Source organism: Apostichopus japonicus, chromosome 14, assembly GCF_037975245.1.
Source record: "Apostichopus japonicus isolate 1M-3 chromosome 14, ASM3797524v1, whole genome shotgun sequence".
Taxonomy (NCBI): Eukaryota; Metazoa; Echinodermata; class Holothuroidea; order Aspidochirotida; family Stichopodidae; genus Apostichopus; species Apostichopus japonicus.
Window position 1 is genome coordinate 8,350,198 of NC_092574.1, and position 22,949 is coordinate 8,373,146.

A 22,949-nucleotide genomic window follows, 5' to 3' on the forward strand; every position below is an offset into this window, starting at 1 on the left:
CGCAAATAGACACGATATGGACAAAAAGCCTTTCCCGGTCAGATAATTACACGAAATTGGTGTATAACAAAGACAAGAGTGTCTTCTACTTCACGTCTAATTTTAATGTCGATGGGTGTTTCAGAGAGGACAAGAGAGGGGGCTGAAAAGAGGGGGTTTTCCAAATTGTGCACTTATAAAGAACAGTCACGTATTTCTATCTTGTACTTTGGGATCACGTATCTCCCGAACGGAAGCAGATATGGACCTGGCAGTTGCAGATTTGGGCTCCTGAGCATCGATTACTCCCTATTACGTCTTCTGGGCGAAATCGATTTGGGGTGAATTTTTGGCAATTTTTATTTGCGCAAAAACTAGGTGTTTTGTCTGAAAAGTGAAAAAAGTACCTCTTTTTGGTACCCAATTCCAAAAAAAAGTTCAGATTCGTAATCAGCGTGTCGCGAACTACCAGAAAAGATCCATATTTATCGATTTTGCGACAACAAGTTTTTTCACGTCAAAAAAAGTAAGAGCGAAAAACTTTTACGACGAACAAAGGATTAAAATCTTTTGTTGTCCCTAAAAGTTTTTCGCTTTTCTATTGTTCATCTGAAGTTGCAAACTGAGCGAAAAAAGTGTCATTTCAGGGCGCAAAGGCGATAAATGTGTATCTTTTCTGGTAGTTCGCGACACGCTGATTACGAATCTGAAGTTTATTTTGGAATTGGGTACCAAATTGAGGTACATTTTTAACTTTCCATGACAAAACACCTATATTTGGCGCAAATAGATATGATATGGACAAAAAGCCTTTCCCGGTCAGATAATCACACGAAATTGGTGTATAACAAAGACAAGAGTGTCTTCTACTTCACGTCTAATTTTAATGTCGATGGGTGTTTCAGAGAGGACAAGAGAGGGGGCTGAAAAGAGGGGGTTTTCCAAATTGTGCACTTATAAAGAACAGTCACGTATTTCTATCTTGTACTTTGGGATCACGTATCTCCCGAACGGAAGCAGATATGGACCTGGCAGTTGCAGATTTGGGCTCCTGAGCATCGATTACTCCCTATTACGTCTTCTGGGCGAAATCGATTTGGGGTGAATTTTTGGCAATTTTTATTTGCGCAAAAACTAGGTGTTTTGTCTGAAAAGTGAAAAAAGTACCTCTTTTTGGTACCCAATTCCAAAAAAAAGTTCAGATTCGTAATCAGCGTGTCGCGAACTACCAGAAAAGATCCATATTTATCGATTTTGCGACAACAAGTTTTTTCACGTCAAAAAAAGTAAGAGCGAAAAACTTTTACGACGAACAAAGGATTAAAATCTTTTGTTGTCCCTAAAAGTTTTTCGCTTTTCTATTGTTCATCTGAAGTTGCAAACTGAGCGAAAAAAGTGTCATTTCAGGGCGCAAAGGCGATAAATGTGTATCTTTTCTGGTAGTTCGCGACACGCTGATTACGAATCTGAAGTTTATTTTGGAATTGGGTACCAAATTGAGGTACATTTTTAACTTTCCATGACAAAACACCTATATTTGGCGCAAATAGATATGATATGGACAAAAAGCCTTTCCCGGTCAGATAATCACACGAAATTGGTGTATAACAAAGACAAGAGTGTCTTCTACTTCACGTCTAATTTTAATGTCGATGGGTGTTTCAGAGAGGACAAGAGAGGGGGCTGAAAAGAGGGGGTTTTCCAAATTGTGCACTTATAAAGAACAGTCACGTATTTCTATCTTGTACTTTGGGATCACGTATCTCCCGAACGGAAGCAGATATGGACCTGGCAGTTGCAGATTTGGGCTCCTGAGCATCGATTACTCCCTATTACGTCTTCTGGGCGAAATCGATTTGGGGTGAATTTTTGGCAATTTTTATTTGCGCAAAAACTAGGTGTTTTGTCTGAAAAGTGAAAAAAGTACCTCTTTTTGGTACCCAATTCCAAAAAAAAGTTCAGATTCGTAATCAGCGTGTCGCGAACTACCAGAAAAGATCCATATTTATCGATTTTGCGACAACAAGTTTTTTCACGTCAAAAAAAGTAAGAGCGAAAAACTTTTACGACGAACAAAGGATTAAAATCTTTTGTTGTCCCTAAAAGTTTTTCGCTTTTCTATTGTTCATCTGAAGTTGCAAACTGAGCGAAAAAAGTGTCATTTCAGGGCGCAAAGGCGATAAATGTGTATCTTTTCTGGTAGTTCGCGACACGCTGATTACGAATCTGAAGTTTATTTTGGAATTGGGTACCAAATTGAGGTACATTTTTAACTTTCCATGACAAAACACCTATATTTGGCGCAAATAGATATGATATGGACAAAAAGCCTTTCCCGGTCAGATAATCACACGAAATTGGTGTATAACAAAGACAAGAGTGTCTTCTACTTCACGTCTAATTTTAATGTCGATGGGTGTTTCAGAGAGGACAAGAGAGGGGGCTGAAAAGAGGGGGTTTTCCAAATTGTGCACTTATAAAGAACAGTCACGTATTTCTATCTTGTACTTTGGGATCACGTATCTCCCGAACGGAAGCAGATATGGACCTGGCAGTTGCAGATTTGGGCTCCTGAGCATCGATTACTCCCTATTACGTCTTCTGGGCGAAATCGATTTGGGGTGAATTTTTGGCAATTTTTATTTGCGCAAAAACTAGGTGTTTTGTCTGAAAAGTGAAAAAAGTACCTCTTTTTGGTACCCAATTCCAAAAAAAAGTTCAGATTCGTAATCAGCGTGTCGCGAACTACCAGAAAAGATCCATATTTATCGATTTTGCGACAACAAGTTTTTTCACGTCAAAAAAAGTAAGAGCGAAAAACTTTTACGACGAACAAAGGATTAAAATCTTTTGTTGTCCCTAAAAGTTTTTCGCTTTTCTATTGTTCATCTGAAGTTGCAAACTGAGCGAAAAAAGTGTCATTTCAGGGCGCAAAGGCGATAAATGTGTATCTTTTCTGGTAGTTCGCGACACGCTGATTACGAATCTGAAGTTTATTTTGGAATTGGGTACCAAATTGAGGTACTTTTTTAACTTTTCCATGACAAAACACCTATATTTGGCGCAAATAGATATGATATGGACAAAAAGCCTTTCCCGGTCAGATAATCACACGAAATTGGTGTATAACAAAGACAAGAGTGTCTTCTACTTCACGTCTAATTTTAATGTCGATGGGTGTTTCAGAGAGGACAAGAGAGGGGGCTGAAAAGAGGGGTTTTTCCAAATTGTGCACTTATAAAGACCAGTCACGTATTTCTATCTTGTACTTTGGGATCACGTATCTCCCGAACGGAAGCAGATATGGACCTGGCAGTTGCAGATTTGGGCTCCTGAGCATCGATTACTCCCTATTACGTCTTCTGGGCGAAATCGATTTGGGGTGAATTTTTGGCAATTTTTATTTGCGCAAAAACTAGGTGTTTTGTCTGAAAAGTGAAAAAAGTACCTCTTTTTGGTACCCAATTCCAAAAAAAAGTTCAGATTCGTAATCAGCGTGTCGCGAACTACCAGAAAAGATCCATATTTATCGATTTTGCGACAACAAGTTTTTTCACGTCAAAAAAAGTAAGAGCGAAAAACTTTTACGACGAACAAAGGATTAAAATCTTTTGTTGTCCCTAAAAGTTTTTCGCTTTTCTATTGTTCATCTGAAGTTGCAAACTGAGCGAAAAAAGTGTCATTTCAGGGCGCAAAGGCGATAAATGTGTATCTTTTCTGGTAGTTCGCGACACGCTGATTACGAATCTGAAGTTTATTTTGGAATTGGGTACCAAATTGAGGTACATTTTTAACTTTTCCATGACAAAACACCTATATTTGGCGCAAATAGATATGATATGGACAAAAAGCCTTTCCCGGTCAGATAATCACACGAAATTGGTGTATAACAAAGACAAGAGTGTCTTCTACTTCACGTCTAATTTTAATGTCGATGGGTGTTTCAGAGAGGACAAGAGAGGGGGCTGAAAAGAGGGGTTTTTCCAAATTGTGCACTTATAAAGAACAGTCACGTATTTCTATCTTGTACTTTGGGATCACGTATCTCCCGAACGGAAGCAGATATGGACCTGGCAGTTGCAGATTTGGGCTCCTGAGCATCGATTACTCCCTATTACGTCTTCTGGGCGAAATCGATTTGGGGTGAATTTTTGGCAATTTTTATTTGCGCAAAAACTAGGTGTTTTGTCTGAAAAGTGAAAAAAGTACCTCTTTTTGGTACCCAATTCCAAAAAAAAGTTCAGATTCGTAATCAGCGTGTCGCGAACTACCAGAAAAGATCCATATTTATCGATTTTGCGACAACAAGTTTTTTCACGTCAAAAAAAGTAAGAGCGAAAAACTTTTACGACGAACAAAGGATTAAAATCTTTTGTTGTCCCTAAAAGTTTTTCGCTTTTCTATTGTTCATCTGAAGTTGCAAACTGAGCGAAAAAAGTGTCATTTCAGGGCGCAAAGGCGATAAATGTGTATCTTTTCTGGTAGTTCGCGACACGCTGATTACGAATCTGAAGTTTATTTTGGAATTGGGTACCAAATTGAGGTACTTTTTTAACTTTTCCATGACAAAACACCTATATTTGGCGCAAATAGATATGATATGGACAAAAAGCCTTTCCCGGTCAGATAATCACACGAAATTGGTGTATAACAAAGACAAGAGTGTCTTCTACTTCACGTCTAATTTTAATGTCGATGGGTGTTTCAGAGAGGACAAGAGAGGGGGCTGAAAAGAGGGGGTTTTCCAAATTGTGCACTTATAAAGAACAGTCACGTATTTCTATCTTGTACTTTGGGATCACGTATCTCCCGAACGGAAGCAGATATGGACCTGGCAGTTGCAGATTTGGGCTCCTGAGCATCGATTACTCCCTATTACGTCTTCTGGGCGAAATCGATTTGGGGTGAATTTTTGGCAATTTTTATTTGCGCAAAAACTAGGTGTTTTGTCTGAAAAGTGAAAAAAGTACCTCTTTTTGGTACCCAATTCCAAAAAAAAGTTCAGATTCGTAATCAGCGTGTCGCGAACTACCAGAAAAGATCCATATTTATCGATTTTGCGACAACAAGTTTTTTCACGTCAAAAAAAGTAAGAGCGAAAAACTTTTACGACGAACAAAGGATTAAAATCTTTTGTTGTCCCTAAAAGTTTTTCGCTTTTCTATTGTTCATCTGAAGTTGCAAACTGAGCGAAAAAAGTGTCATTTCAGGGCGCAAAGGCGATAAATGTGTATCTTTTCTGGTAGTTCGCGACACGCTGATTACGAATCTGAAGTTTATTTTGGAATTGGGTACCAAATTGAGGTACTTTTTTAACTTTTCCATGACAAAACACCTATATTTGGCGCAAATAGATATGATATGGACAAAAAGCCTTTCCCGGTCAGATAATCACACGAAATTGGTGTATAACAAAGACAAGAGTGTCTTCTACTTCACGTCTAATTTTAATGTCGATGGGTGTTTCAGAGAGGACAAGAGAGGGGGCTGAAAAGAGGGGGTTTTCCAAATTGTGCACTTATAAAGAACAGTCACGTATTTCTATCTTGTACTTTGGGATCACGTATCTCCCGAACGGAAGCAGATATGGACCTGGCAGTTGCAGATTTGGGCTCCTGAGCATCGATTACTCCCTATTACGTCTTCTGGGCGAAATCGATTTGGGGTGAATTTTTGGCAATTTTTATTTGCGCAAAAACTAGGTGTTTTGTCTGAAAAGTGAAAAAAGTACCTCTTTTTGGTACCCAATTCCAAAAAAAAGTTCAGATTCGTAATCAGCGTGTCGCGAACTACCAGAAAAGATCCATATTTATCGATTTTGCGACAACAAGTTTTTTCACGTCAAAAAAAGTAAGAGCGAAAAACTTTTACGACGAACAAAGGATTAAAATCTTTTGTTGTCCCTAAAAGTTTTTCGCTTTTCTATTGTTCATCTGAAGTTGCAAACTGAGCGAAAAAAGTGTCATTTCAGGGCGCAAAGGCGATAAATGTGTATCTTTTCTGGTAGTTCGCGACACGCTGATTACGAATCTGAAGTTTATTTTGGAATTGGGTACCAAATTGAGGTACTTTTTTAACTTTCCATGACAAAACACCTATATTTGGCGCAAATAGATATGATATGGACAAAAAGCCTTTCCCGGTCAGATAATCACACGAAATTGGTGTATAACAAAGACAAGAGTGTCTTCTACTTCACGTCTAATTTTAATGTCGATGGGTGTTTCAGAGAGGACAAGAGAGGGGGCTGAAAAGAGGGGGTTCTCCAAATTGTGCACTTATAAAGAACAGTCACGTATTTCTATCTTGTACTTTGGGATCACGTATCTCCCGAACGGAAGCAGATATGGACCTGGCAGTTGCAGATTTGGGCTCCTGAGCATCGATTACTCCCTATTACGTCTTCTGGGCGAAATCGATTTGGGGTGAATTTTTGGCAATTTTTATTTGCGCAAAAACTAGGTGTTTTGTCTGAAAAGTGAAAAAAAGTACCTCTTTTTGGTACCCAATTCCAAAAAAAAGTTCAGATTCGTAATCAGCGTGTCGCGAACTACCAGAAAAGATCCATATTTATCGATTTTGCGACAACAAGTTTTTTCACGTCAAAAAAAGTAAGAGCGAAAAACTTTTACGACGAACAAAGGATTAAAATCTTTTGTTGTCCCTAAAAGTTTTTCGCTTTTCTATTGTTCATCTGAAGTTGCAAACTGAGCGAAAAAAGTGTCATTTCAGGGCGCAAAGGCGATAAATGTGTATCTTTTCTGGTAGTTCGCGACACGCTGATTACGAATCTGAAGTTTATTTTGGAATTGGGTACCAAATTGAGGTACTTTTTTAACTTTCCATGACAAAACACCTATATTTGGCGCAAATAGATATGATATGGACAAAAAGCCTTTCCCGGTCAGATAATCACACGAAATTGGTGTATAACAAAGACAAGAGTGTCTTCTACTTCACGTCTAATTTTAATGTCGATGGGTGTTTCAGAGAGGACAAGAGAGGGGGCTGAAAAGAGGGGGTTTTCCAGATTGTGCACTTATAAAGAACAGTTATTTCTATCTTGTACTTTGGGATCACGTATCTCCCGAACGGAAGCAGATATGGACCTGGCAGTTGCAAATTTGGGCTCCTGAGCAAAATTTCGAACCCCCCTTTTTTACTGTTTAGTTCGTGCTTGTAAAATAGAGGAGCCCTATAATGAAACAGAAGCCAAGCTATCTTCGTGGTGTTTTACAGATTTTGTAGGCCTATTTTAAACTGTTTGAGATTCTTTAGTAGGTTTAGCTGCTTATTTATAATTCTGCGTCATGTTTTACTTTGTTCATACTTTTGTTTGAAAAAGGTTAAATTTCGTATTGCGCAGAAACATAATTTTCCAATGTGCAATTACGTAGCACAGATTGCATCTTTCTTAACAGAAAGTATTGATTGTTGTAGATCTGTATGGAGACATGAACAGCGATCATATGCCTTGTGGCGAGTGAAATTTGGCAAGTAGATTTTTAGTCACGGTCGCCAAATAGCGAGTACTTTCAAAAATATTTGTCGAGGCCTGAAAACCGTTAAGACATGATTTCTCATGGCAAAAATCATGGATACTTTTCATACATGGTATATGGAGTTGCCATATTGAGTACAAGAATCTGTTGCTCGTGAGGTCAAATCTCATTTGAGGTCACCAAAGGTCAAACCCTATACATGATATCTAACGTTAGGAATCGTGGATACTTCTCATACTTGTTTCTGGTGGAGGTGTGTATTGCCACGTACAGTATACTGACCTGTGTTTATCATGCCATTGTGTAATTGTACATCAAAAAAGTGGTTCGGGCCATTTATATTGTAACAGCTACTTCTGGTTAACAAGCAGAAGTGTATGTGCAATTCTCTGCCAAATGTTTAACTGACACCTTGCTCACTTACTCACTTGGAATGAAGTTGTCAATTAAACATTTTGCAGCAAACTGTTCAATTGCTCAATTGGAATGAAGTGAACAATTAAATATTTTTCAGAAAAATGTTTATTTGACGAGATACGATAAGTTGCCAACTAAACATTTGCAGAAAAATGTTGAATTGACGAGATACGATAAGTTGTCTATTAAACATTTTGTAGAAAAATGTTCAATTGCTCAGTTAAAGCAACAGAGCATTCCCCAAAAAATCTGATTTTTGATAAGATATTATCTTGTTTTCTAAACAATTTACTGAAAAATGTTGTCTTATTGGGGCACAGTTTTCTTATGTCGATGGCACTTTTAAGCTTCCTTATGAATAGGTTTTTTTGGAAAAGCAAAAAAATATATATATACAAAACGGCTTTATTAAAACCTAATTCGCTTGCAATGAACATTAAAAAACTTCGATGGCTTCGTACCATGGACGTGCCCTGAAATTTGACCCGTGAAACACGTGACCTAATCATGTGACGCCGATCATTATGAATCGATACTTTGGGTAATAAATGACTCACCTCATCATCGGTTCAGTCATTAAATTGGGTCCTTGGCATAACTTAAGGAGCAGTTTAAACAATCCATCAATCAAATTAGAGCAAACACCGGATGATCTGCGAGAAGTATATATACAGTATGTATGGGGAAGTCGGCTTTGGCTTGTTTTTTTTTTTAAAAAAACATACCTTTTTTTTAATGAAGTTTGGTATGCCTACACAAACTCGGAAAGAAATCTGAAGTTATTACATAAACAACTTCTGAAGTAATTACGAAAAAACAGGCTCTGAAGTGCAGAACTTGCGCAAGCAGCTTCTGAAGTTACAAAAATATTTATGAAAAAAACGAGAAAAAAAAGGGGGGGGCACAAACCCAACCATCATGATTGGTCTCTACAATATATGACAGTACGATATCGATATATGTGATAAATGACTTACCCACCGTACATCGAAGAATGTTGTGTTTTTTATTCGGTAAGAAAGATATCACACACCAGAATGAAAACAATGATTCCTTTGGTGTATATACGAGTGAGCTGCGGGCGGATATACATCTATATGGACAGACATGTGCATAGTACGACGATACGTAATTTGCGGTGGGGCATTCCATACCGTGACTGTACTACTACTAGCATGCCCAAAGTTAACATGGATCTAATTTGCGTTGGATTCCAGTGCGAGAACCAATTACGAATAATGAACGAGTGACTTGTATATAGAAAATGACTTCAAATGCAATACTATACTTTAGCATATATATCTATATAACCCAACGTTTCCCCCCCCCCCCCTTTATTTGTAGGGTGTTATTTTGTTCAGTACAGGTACCGAGTACAGGTTACAATGATAGCATATACGAGTACAAGTATAGGCCTAGCCTATATGGAATTCTCCTTAATATGAGTGTTTTAGTACAAGGCTTTATACTATAGCGCGAATAAACGAGTACACGCTATACTGTACTAAATAGTTTATCTCTACTAGATTTTCTGAAACGCCTTCGAGTACGCTTGTGAGTACAAATCCATATAACTGCGATTACGGGTAACATCGCTAGCATACGAGTTACACTGACTCAGTATACAAGTAGTCTGGGCTGCATATTATTATCTACACACTTTTTCTGCTGTCAAAATGTCAGTAACAGTATATAAACAGGATGAGAGATAAAAAGGTAATATTTCTCGTTATGTACCATATGTTAATAACATATAATAAACATGTCTAGGTATCTAATCTATATCCCTATATGATGCCATAGATATATACTTTACACTTTACAGTAGTGTCAACCTCTTAACTCTGTCTGTCTTCGGCTTTAGGGACCCTTTTGTAACTTATTGGATTTACTATTATACCTTCTGTTTGACGACGACCGCAGCGGAAATCATTACTTCGATTTATCATGTTTGACAGTATAAAGCCAAGCAACCCCCCTTCTCGGGTAAACTCGTCTTTGTATACTTGGTGTAAACTACATAGATTACCTTAAAGGTAGGCATATGCTGAAATGTGGCTTTTTTGTCATGTTTATCTACGATGAAGAAGGGGGGAAAATGCTACTGTTGGACTTCAAATATTAGTATACCAAAAATCAGATCGGAAGGTTATTTATACTTTTATTGTTCGCCGTGGAGGGGCATAGGGGCCCATACCCCAAATATTTGGTGTCCCCCTTACCCCTGGTGTCTTCCAAAGTGAAATTTGCCGTACAATTAAATAGAATTAGGAAGGAAGATATACAACTCATAGACTTCTACTCCGTAAAATGTACTTGCGTCTATACCTCCAAAGTTCAGTTGATTTGAAGTTGATATGTACGGTATGCAAACGACTTAAAGTGTATAAGCTTCGGGACGGGTGAGGGGCGGGGGGGGGGGGGCTGAACTTCATCGCCGCCATGTAGATCGCAATGGCCTGTGGCACCAGCTTGCATTACCGGAATTCTGTGCCCCTCACAAATATTGATCTGCTGAGCCCCACTCTCACTTCCAAATGCCTTCTGACGACGCCACTGATTTGCTACCACAACCTCGCGACTGGTGAAGCCTACATTACATAACTCGTGTCACAAAACAAATATGGTGCAATATTGTAACATTATTTCTTTAAACATTATTTCACAAGTTACGAAATGCAGCACCTATTTGCGTCTGAACACCTTAATTTAACCACAATTTCATAAAGGGAGAACCTTTCACCCCGGACGACATGAAATCTTAGCCCAACCCCCACCCCCGCCCCACCGAACCCCTAGTACAAAAAATGGTAGGTTGCGCCCTGAATTCCCAGTACCACTAGGATAATATTTCCATGTAATGGTTCTCTTATTTTCTCTTTTTCAGTATATACTAAATGAGTGACCAAGAATATATGAAAGGAAATATTGCATATTCGAAACATCAGATCGTATATATGTTGCTCGATTTTTCGTCACGTCCGTACGATATCAACGCTGTATCAATGTTGTTGCGCTGGATATCCCGTTCGACTTAGGTCGTCCTATTTTGGCAAATATTCCCTTTAAGCGCCCGGTATAAAGTTCAAGTACATTGTTAGACTACTTAGGATGTTTGTCAAACCTAAAATTGCGGCAGTAGGTTGTTACAGAGAGATGTGTTTTGTTCTCACTCCGTAATAAGATATAGTACGGTATACGACACGAGTGTATAGCCTGCGCGATATATGCAAGCACCGTGTTAAATATCTATATGTGGTGTATAATGTTATAATAATAATAATAATATCGAAACTGCCACACGTATATATACGTATACTAAGGGTATATCCACTGATGGCCTGTACACGTAATGTCATGTATGCAACTATAGAAACATTGCCGACAATTTTTTTTTTTTTTTTTTTTACGAATATAGCCTATGAATATTCAACAGCAATTTACCATAGTGAAATAAGGCTATATAGATAATTAACATGCATTCAGTTCAGCAATCGTAACAACAATTAAGATGTGTTAATAATATTCGTTTTTGAATAAAACCTACCACAATATATAGGCTTAAGTTAAAGAACACCTAAGCATGAAAATTATGCCAAAACTGATATTTTGCTTACAGAACCGAGTTTTTTCTTCCACCTCAATTAACCATTCCATTTTTAAGCTAAGGTATTGCCAATATTTTTCCAAATATATGACTCATAATTGACAAATAAGGAGTAAAGTTGTAGAAAATATACTGGAATTTTCGGTCCCCCTGGGACCTTCGTCAGCAATACTTGGCAGTCGAATGAAAAGTACAAATGTAACACAATGAAAGTATGACGCCAGGTAAGTGTAAATGGCATTGATGGAATTAAAAACAAATAAACCATGTATATATTAGGCCTAATACGAAAGATTCAATCGATTTCTTTTCTATCAGTTCGGGCTGTCACCGTTTATTGGTGATATTACGGCATTAAAACTGCTTTCATTCCCCAACTGAAAACGTGTATCTCATTTTCGGACTGAAAACTTGTCGAACTGAAAACTTGTCGGACTGAAAACTTGTCGGACTGAAAACTTGTCGGACTGAGGGGTGTACCCCGATCCACTCACTGTAGGATATATAGGGCCTTTGTGTATAGGAATGATGACTGTGTGGCGGCGGGCTGACTGTGGCTCGGTAGATATTTATTAATGACTTGTGCAGTCCGTTGTATAATCGGCCAGATTTGAAAGCTCGCTTGGAATGTGGTATCACTCCCTTTGCAGTCTGTGAAATACTTTACATATATGTGTTACGTAATCATTCCTGATACTAGCCGAGTTAATATGTACGCACAGTATTTATGCGCTGTAATATGTGTAACATTGTCGCCTGCACTGTCATGTCCAAGCATCACTATACTTGGCCGGTTGGCTTATGGATCATGTGTAGCGTATAAACCTATGACCATACAGTGTCGATGTAAGGGGACTAGGGTTGTGAGTGGATCGAGTTGTTGGGTTTTCGTGCCCAGACTCTATCTTTAGGTAGATTTTCATAAAAATTGTAGACCACCTGTACCGGGTTCTTTTTACAAAAAAAAAACGCATTCGTGAAATTACACAAGCCGTAACCGACTGTCATGGTCACGTGACCAGAGTCCTAATGCTATAAGGAAATGGGGGATGAGAGTATATATCAGTACATTAAACGTGTTTGCATTTCGTGCGTATGCTCTTGGATAGAGTGACTCTTTTTTTTAAACAGTATAACTGTTATATTAAACCACATAACGGGGGATCCTTCGATAACTAAGATAATTATTGGATTACAACCATTTGCTGGATCCCAATGAGCAGTAACTAACAATAATAATCTTAATTTAAGTGCAGAAACACTTCATGTTCAACCTTACTTTCAATACGTGATTGTTTCATTTGCAAGCCTTCTATATGAATATAATTTCATCTTTTCTTGGTGACAGTTTCGGTGTTTATTGGGTAATCGTTCATCTGATTATGAACCTGGCAACAGCGTCATTAAGACAAAAGTTCGAGTCTAACTTATTCTATAGTTTGCAAATTGGTATAGGCCTAGGTGTATCTAGGTATATATAGAAAATGTTGATGGTAAATTTCATCATCCAACTGACATCCTTGATCTAACATCTTTGAAGGGGGAAAACATATGCTGACTAGCTTCATACATACAAAATGTCGCCCTCTCTTTGCCCTCCGTATACCCAACTCCGTATATCTCTCAACCCAGCCCCTCCCCCCATCTTCCTCTCTCATTTTCCTTTCCACAATATTAGTGTCATATCCTCCGGTCTTCCCCGGCCTGTTCCGCTCCCCTTGTGACTGACATTCATAACACCGCTTCTCTGGAACGCTGCCGTACATTGCAGTTGGTTGTGTACTATATATATAGCTTCTCTGCAGTACAGGTAACTTTTGAAATCCTTCTTTTTTGTTGTTGGCCCTGATGCATTTTTCCAGCGATCTATTTGTCGTGATTGATGGCCCTGTTCTTCTCATAATGTTTTTCTTTGAGTGTTATTCAGTACCGGGCTACATGTTCTTGCGGTTACCGTTTGCTATAGGACGTGGTCACAGCTCGTCATGGGTGGAATTCAGCTTCATAAATCATGCATTTTGTTATCGATCGTCCTGTATATGGGTCTGCGAAGAAAAAGAAAAAGAAAACTATGTAATAAATGCCCCTGAAAAGATTACTTCCTTTCGTCATGACCTTTGACCTTCCACTTGACGTTACAACAAACAGTTGTCAATGAATGATTGTCGCGGAGTCTTGTTTTGGGGGAAATTAAAGCGATGTAAGTATAAAACTTTCCGCTGGCTAAACAATTTTCCCCTTTTTAGTTACAAAATCGTTTAAAAGTAAAAGAGGGCTTGATGTTTCGATCTTAACATCGAGGACACATTTGAAATAGACAGACGAGCAAACAAATTAATTGGACCTTTGGACAATCAATCATAAGAGCAAACTACCATCGAAGTATATATCCTGTACATTATTAATGACACCGGCCTCCAACGCGATAGTCCAGTCTCTTAGCTTTCTAGTCTGGTTTGGCGAAATGACCAGGCTGGTTGGGCGAAATGGTAAGGTTGGGCGAAATGGCAGTTGGACGAAATGGTTGTTGGGCGAAGTGTCCTGCTTCCGTCTCTTATATATGTTATTATATACCAGGCAGTTGAGTGATCTCACACGATTCAGTCCTGTGGCCACAGTGGTAAAGTAACGAACGTTGCAACACTATCCGAGTGTTTTGTACATTCATGCATATTTATGACACAGGGCTCTAACATGATTCCAGTGTTCTGTCAGTCGGTTTAGGAGTCAACCGGACAAGAATAATTTCTTTTTTAATTATAATGCGCACATAATCTTCCCTGCTTACTAGTCGCCCCAAAAAAAGAAGACAACCCGGCATTCTGCAGAAAAACATGAGGCGATTTAAGAATTGTCATCTAAAGCCTAGCCTGAGTTCATTACGTAACTTTTGGGATTCTTCTCAAGTCCGTCGCACACTGCCCGACTGATCAGTATACCCAACTCAACTCGACCGCCGTGACCTAGTTTTTCATAGTCATGAAGACCCCATGGTCTTTACAACTGCCCCTGTCCCCGTCCCGCGCACAGAACGAGTGGTAATCGCGTACAACAGACGACTGCTATATATCTGTTAACAAGGGCGGCGGAAGCACTTTTAATCTGGGGGGGGGGCACCGACATCAAAGGGCACTTTGCAGAAATTCGATGTGACTGATGCAGCCTTATATTTAGTACCCTTTATAACTCTTGTTTTATCTTATTTGCGTATACACATCACTCCATCAACGCCCCCCCCCCCCCCTTCAAGGAAAATATGCATACTAGCACTGCAATATCCAATGTGCAAATTGGGAAACAAGGAACAAGTTTTCTTTTGAGACAAAAGGAGGTGAAATCATGCTAGTTGCTAATGTAGGAATCTTCCGAATTAGAGTTTATTTCTTGTTAATATCTTAACAAATTTTTCCATTCGAAATAGCTTTGAGTTTGACCCACAGAAATTCATTAAAAAGTCAGGGGCGTAGCCAGGATTTGCAAAGTTGTATGCATGACTATCTGAGCGGAGCGCCACCATCGGTTGGCGCGGAGCGTACAAGAAAATTTTTGGTTTTACAAACCCCTCAGATGGCCGGAAACGGCCCTTCCCGAGTGTTCATTCTGGTTCCCTGGCCTCTTGCTAACTTGAGACACCTCAATTTTTATGTAGAAAAAGGGCACATTTTTAACCTGAGGAAAAGTGGGGGGGGGCACATGCCCCCTGTGCCCCCCCCGGTTCCGCCGCCCTTGTCTGTTAACGACCAGTGCTCGTTTAGTCCACATGCAAAATAACTTTCTCGTTTATTGGTCACAATTGTTATTGTTAAGACTGGGCAGTTTCAGTCGTGAACAAACCAAACACTTGTCGACGACTGACAGTTGTAGGGAAAGCGCTACATGTTCAGTTTTCCAGACAGTCAAACTTTTGATCAGTCGTGTTAATCTGATTAAGCACACGCACATTGCTCGACTATCTTTGATGAAGTTCCCACTCAGCGACAGGCGAGTTGAATCGACCCCCTCGAGTTCAGTCGAGCAGAGTGTTCGGCGCGCTTTATCGGTATTGATACTCCAACACGTAGCATATAGGACTACACCACACATACATACTGTTATAGCAGTACAAAGACCATGATCTTACTCAGCCATGAAGTACTATAGTGAAGACTCCTTACTATTTACCTGAAAAGCCGGCGACGTGTAGTAATTATTCCCTTTCCAATAAACCCCGTGATACTCATGTGACGTAACATCGTCATGATCCTATGGATACAGTCTCGATGCAGGGAGATGCTACTTTAACTAGCAGCTCCCTGCTCGATGTAAAGGGGAAGTGCATGGGGGTGGGGGAGGGGACTGCATGTGGGTGAGAGTGGACCTTTGGTCTTCGTGACCTGACTCAATCTTAGGTGACTTCTTCAGAGTACCGTTTACTTTTTAACTAACCACGACGAGATGAAATAGTCTATATAGTTGATATGTGGATTATAAGCAAACGTAAAGCCTACACTCGTGAATACACATATAAATTTTAGTCATGAAATGTTACCGTCTGCTAATTTTGGCATGTATAGGAACAAATTGAAAATAATTCTGTGTACGTATGATTTGGTCTTTTGGTTTTTTCTCTTAACCAAAAAAAAAAAAAAATAACGAAAAAAAAACGCCATCTCTTTAACAGCCCTCACAGTATGTATTCCGTGACGTCAGTCTGGGGTTGAACTTGTAAGCCATCTTCAACCCACGTTCATTGCTACGGGCGATTGACAACACGCTAACTGTTAAGTACTCCTCTTGACATTTTGACAGGAATAACATCGACGGGAGACCCCCTCAAGGTGACAATTTAATGCCTTCCGATCATGAGATGTGATGTTTGTTCATCACTTCCGTTCCTGTCTCTAACGTCTGCCAATCAGCCCGGGGAACGGGTCTTCACCACTCGCCCACCCAGGTTTATTTTGACCAAGAAATGACCATCACCTTGACAGATAAATATGTGGAAGGGCTGCGGTCGTAAAAGTCGATTCAAATAATAACAACTGTTTTCTCACGTGACCTGTATGGGTCGTATATTTTTTGGGGGAGGCTTGACGATCACACGCTCGTTACTGAATTTGGATTTATGACGTTCAAAAAATGTTCAAGTAGAATTTTTAAGGTTGGATCTGTCACAAGTTGATCATACTTTATCAAAGTAACCATGTTTGGCTCCACCGTTAAATAGAAGGATTGTAATGTACCTGAGAGCATAATCTGTTCGCTTTAAGTCATTAAAATCACAAACCGAGGTAACATGACATTCGGATAAACTTAAAAATGTGAAGCAAATAATAATAATCATAACAATAATAAAATGATGACGACGACGATAATGATGATGATATAATAACATTACAGTCTTCGTTAAATTCTTTCAATACATTATCTTCATACATGTTGGAATAAACGTTAGTAATGAACGTCCAATGTAACAGTTATTTCATATACTCAGTAAGTGGTACTTAAATGTAACATACACTGTTATACAATTACAATATTTGTGTAAGTCGTCCTTTATTTCTTTTCTCTTAACATTTTTTTTCTCTTTTAACAAAAAGATACTTTTAGTTTCATTTTTATATCTCCTCAAAGGAACGATTTCTTAAATCACGAAAGAACACTCCTAAGTATCTATAGGGGCTCTTTAAGAGGTGGAAATACTGGAGAGTCCCCTGTGCCTCGCCCCCGCCCCCTCCCACCCATCCAGGCTCCGCCTCCCCTAATTAAGATGTCGTCACATGAAGTTGCACAATGTATCAATATATATATATAGATATGTATAACACAGAATAATGACAGAAAGTATAGGTTACCAGTATGAAAATACCCTCGGTTCATATCAGTGACGACAGAAGTCTGATATTTATAAAATCAGGAACATTCTTTGGTTTATATCACCATTTTTACGACTAAAATCTGCTGTTTTGCAGAGACTGATGAGAGAGTGAGTCTATTCAAGTTTCGCCCTTCCGCGTGGTTTCACCCAGCTTGCGTGTCTTTTCTTCCTGCGCACCCATATAGTGTTCAGCAGTCTTTGAGAATCATTCTGCTACAGCAACCCACGCGGAAGATCATAAGTTCTAAACGCACCAATCGTTCCCACATTACCACTTTGCCCCCCAAAAAAGAGTAAAAAAAAAATGCTTTGGCAAAATTCCGCTCTCCAACCTCCACAATATTGATCAATACTCAAAACACAGTGAGAAATAACACAGACATTCGCTTGATTTACTTTGGAATTTTTTATCGTATAGGTTTAAAAAAAAATCTTTTGCTGTTTGATTTCGGTCCGGGGGGAAAGTGCATTCACTTGATTTGAAATTTAGAATAGAACGAAAGCGACCGTCAACATGTAATAAAAAAAAAGAATAGAAAAGGGAAATAAAAAGAGAAAAGTAATCCACTTGCCCGGGTAAGGTGCGGCCGTGTACTCATGCATTCATTCTGATGTCATCAAAGGAGCGGTCCTGTTTCGCTCTGACCTATAACCATGTAGTGGTTGGTGGGTTTCTCTGTACAAACGGGCAACCGACAGAGAAGGGGGAAGTACAACCGCTACGTCATTATCTTCAAGAATTGTTGACACGTATAGCTGACAAACAGTATAGTCCATGGATGTTGCGGTCTACCCACAATGTAGACCGTTCCTTCCGTCGGTCAAGTTATACTGACCATGACAATGAGTTTGATAATGCGCCTCCTTTGCTAACCAAAAAAAAAAACACGAAACACCGAAATAACAATGTGTTGGTTTAGATTCTCCTTGGCCTGTGGCGATAAACTTGGTGCTTTTGTCTTTAATAATAGCTATCATATATACAACAAAGAAAACATACGTGTTGGCTGTTTGGTTTCCGAAATCTCAGGGAAAGGTTGGCTCCGTACAGGAAACGGAAGCGGGACTAAACAATGTCCACGTTTTGACATATTGAGACAGGTATCACACGTTACTTTCTCATGACCAAAAGTCTCCAAAGATTTCTTTTTTTTGCGAGTGGGACAAAGTTGGCAGACCCTTTACACATACCGCCAAGTTCGTGCAGTTGGTGTGCGGGGATGCAGAGGATGTGGGAGACGGTACATCTCCCGTTTCATCATCTGGCAAAAATTCAGAAGTATTCCAAACTTGCTTTTAAACCTAATTTATAGTCTCAATATATGCTGCCACAGAATGAACAATGTGACATTTAACTTTCCACGGGGGAAGGGGTGGGGGACCCCAGACCCCCTATATGGGAAACCTCATTCGGGGAAAATTTTGGAATCCGGTATTATATTAACATGATTAAAAGCAATTTATTTACATTTCATTTTGCACAAAATTACATACCAATAGAGCTCAGTCATCTCACAAATCAGGTTGCCTCTTGTTCCAAGTATTAACACAACTTCCTGGAGGAATATTTTAATAAATCCTTGCTTAGAGAATAAAGAACAGAAAATTCTCGATTTTAATAAGTTCTTCGAGATGTATAACATAGGAGCCACTTCAACAGTATAGAAAATGTTATGCTACTATTGCAAAACACAACCTGACGAATCAAACTGTAATGAAATAAAGTTTTATAGGTCAACTATATAAGATTTAGTGATATTTTTTTTTCGAAAAAAACGTCTTTTTTTATAGGATAATTTTATTGGCAGAATGTTAAGTCTTGTAAATATGATGTAGTCCAAGAAAAAAAAAACTGTTTGAATGTTAGTCCAAAATTTTAATGTTAATCCATTGCTGTATAAATATTCTCATGTTGTATAACTTAAAGGCATTAAAGACTCGCCCCAAACCGCGTGTCGCCCTCTGAAAACAAGTGAACTTTCTGTAGCTTGCAAGTGAAGTTTTCTTCTTGTTGCTAAAAAATGCAGTAATGGAACGTGATACCTTGTTATCTTTATCTGGACCTGAGATGCTATAGTGTTGTGGGTATGACCGTAGCTCCGTGTATTGACCGCAGTGTATACACTAGTGTCTAATTATCGGCTGTAGCAAGCTGTGTGTGTATTTTCTGGGATCGATGGTGGTGTCTAACACTTCTGTTACACCACATTCAGATTACCAGCATCAGACGTTTCTTTGTGCGCGAGTCTTCACTCCCTTTAATCAAAAGATGCCCTTTCCAACTTCATATCAACAACAGGGGCACACTTTTGAATGACATTCAACACCATTTGTTCAAGTTGACAAATTTGGTAATGTATACTGTAAACAATGTCTTCGAGGCCATAAAAGTCTTAATTGTTTCTTATTTTGTGTTGAACCATTCTGAGGAACTGACCTATAATGGTCTGTGTGTATTAGACTAGATAGTCCAGTCATTTTAATTGATGAACCTCAGCTGTTTAAATGGTCATTTCTCAAACAGTGGTAAGTACAACTTGGACTTATAACAGTGCTTTCTAACGGTCTGCATCATATGAACATTATTGTTAAGCCAATTATAATGTTATCCTTGACTAGGGTCATAAGCGACACCACGGCAATCGTGGGCCAGTTTCTCGCACACCTGCATGAGACAATGCCAGAAAGTTGGCCCCTGCAAACTTATCTCTTTTGTTTATATGGGTTGAATGAAGGCTACCATTACGTTGCCGGTATGACAGTGTAGAATATATGTAGGATAGGATATCGCCCCCTCACCCGCCTCCGGAGGGGAAATTATCGTCTGTAACCCTGGGTAAAGACGTAAGTTAAGCTGACATAAAGTATGGGAAGAACCGGACAATAAATTCACCCGCTACAGAGAGGCCTACATAATCTATCATTGCTAAGTAGACCAGAAAAGTACTGCTATATTCTAATTGATTGGTATACGACTGTGTCATATATCTTTCGTCATATCATCACATCTCGTGGTGTCGTAGGTCTTTTGGCGTGTCATAGGTGTCACTATGGTAAAACTATCGCATTGGATCTGTCGCTTTTTGTTAATTAAACAAGTTCTCAGATTTTAATCTGATCCAAATGATTGCATGAATAATGAAAAAAAAAACCAAAAGATATCAACCCTGACATCACATATATATCTGTTTATGTTTATCTTATTTTTTTGCCCCTTGGCGGGAAAGTCAAGTTGTTAGTTTTGTAGGATTATCGTCGTCGTTTCTGTCGTCTGCCATTTGAAGCCCAGGCTTCCTACTCCTCCAGCAACAGGCATCCGGTGGACAAACACAGGCGCTGATCTGTCGCGGTGATGACTAGAAAGCCTATATTGTCTGCAGAAACAACGAAGATTGGGGGGGGGGGAGAGATTCCTTTGACAGGCTTGAAATAGACGTGCTGGAAACTAGGTTAGAAAACTCTTCGACAAAACTGAACTAGATCAGTGTTTCGACACGTCTAGTTCGTTAACGTCTTAGCCATTGGTTCGTGTATGATAGATATCCTGTATAGGTTGGCTGCCTTTATTATGTCACGCTGGTACAGTGATGTAACCATGACCTACGTGAGCGGCTAGCCTGATAAAGGGGATTGGAATATCTTGAGAATACACACTTTGTTCAAACGCTGTAGATTGAAAACATTTGAGAGGTATTGTGCAACATTTTAGAACTATGATTACCCGGTGGAAGTTGAATAATCTATAATTTCGCATAACCCCTAAACCCGTATACTTCGTACTCCATATACCCATACACATACCACATACGGTACTGCGGTCATATCCATGGTACGTTGTTGAAAAGGACAGAGAGGAGGGGGTTGCCACCACAACAATCCCCAAGGGCACCACATACCCTTAGCGAAGTCGAATATATAAAATCAGTACAGAAAATGTATGTTTGTCTCGTTGGACCATAGAGCTGCTGAGAAAGTTCACTACACCCTATATATCTGGGATAGAAAATTGGGAGTGCATTCATCCGTGATTTATTAAAAGTGATTACGCGGTATCGTGAAATCCAACTATCCAAATAACTAAGTCTCGGCTACCGCTGTTACTGACGTCACTATGTGTAGAAGGCTTGCATTAATTAGTAGTGTCTTTATCAGTACTGGAAACATTGTAAAATTAGGGCGTAGTTGATCACACCAACTACCCACTTAATATATCATAAAGAACGAATGATAAATGACTACTTTCAATCCCCAATATATCACCAGGTAAGGTAAAGCTATACCCAACTTCAGATTAAGACCTCACCAGGTAAGTTAGGGATCTCTCCAACTTCAGATATAGACCTCACCATTTAAGGCTATACCCAACTACAGATAAAGACCTCACCAGGTAAGGCTATACTGAACTTCAGATGAAGACCTCACCAGGTATAAGGTAAGGCTATACCCAACTTCAGATTAAGACCTCACCAGCTAAGGCTATACCCAAATTCAGATAAAGACTTTACCAGGTAAGGTAAGGCTATACTGATCTTCAGATGAAGACCTCACCAGGTATAAGGTAAGGCTATACCCAACTTCAGATAAAGACTTCACCAGGTAAGGTAAGGCTATACCCAACTTCAGATGAAGACCTCACCAGGTATAAGGTAAGGCTATACCCAACTTCAGATTAAGACCTCACCAGCTAAGGCTATACCCAACTTCAGATAAAGACTTCACCAGGTATAAGGTAAGGCTATACTGAACTTCAGATGAAGACCTCACCAGGTAAGGTAAGGCTACACCCAACTTCAGATGAAGACCTCACCAGGTATAAGGTAAGGCTATACCCAACTTCAGATTAAGACCTCACCAGCTAAGGCTATACCCAACTTCAGATAAAGACTTCACCAGGTATAAGGTAAGGCTATACTGAACTTCAGATGAAGACCTCACCAGGTAAGGTAAGGCTACACCCAACTTCAGATGAAGACCTCACCAGGTATAAGGTAAGGCTATACCCAACTTCAGATTAAGACCTCACCAGCTAAGGCTATACCCAACTTCAGATAAAGACCTCACCAGGTATAAGGTAAGGCTATACTGAACTTCAGATGAAGACCTCACCAGGTAAGGTAAGGCTATACCCAACTTCAGATGAAGACCTCACCAGGTATAAGGTAAGGCTATACCCAACTTCAGATTAAGACCTCACCAGCTAAGGCTATACCCAACTTCAGATAAAGACTTCACCAGGTATAAGGTAAGGCTATACTGAACTTCAGATGAAGACCTCACCAGGTAAGGTAAGGCTATACCCAACTTCAGATTAAGACCTCACCAGGTATAAGGTAAGGCTGTAACCAACTTCAGATAAAGACTTCACCAGGCAAGGCATTATAAGGTTATACCCAACTTCAGATTAAGACCTTAACAGGTAAGGTAAGGCTATACACAGCTCAGATTTTTTTTTTTTATATTATGATTCTGATATTAAGATTACATCCAAACCATCAAACCATCAAAGGTCACTAGTTTATTTTGGTTTGTGACACAATCAACGACAGCTCGGCAAGGAACTTTGAAAACGGAAACGCTACCAAAAGTT

The 22,949-nt window shown here is 39.3% G+C and overlaps 1 long non-coding RNA gene across 1 annotated transcript in view; it reads right to left on the bottom strand.

Annotated features, from left to right (window-relative positions):
• Window positions 1-8,323: 8,323 nt before the first annotated feature.
• Window positions 8,324-22,949, bottom strand: part of LOC139979353 (uncharacterized) — a 77,029-nt gene continuing 62,403 nt past the window's right edge. Inside the window, exon 4 of the long non-coding RNA XR_011797137.1 lies at window positions 8,324-13,550. This is a non-coding gene — a long non-coding RNA (uncharacterized lncRNA). The remainder of the gene's footprint in view (window positions 13,551-22,949) is intronic.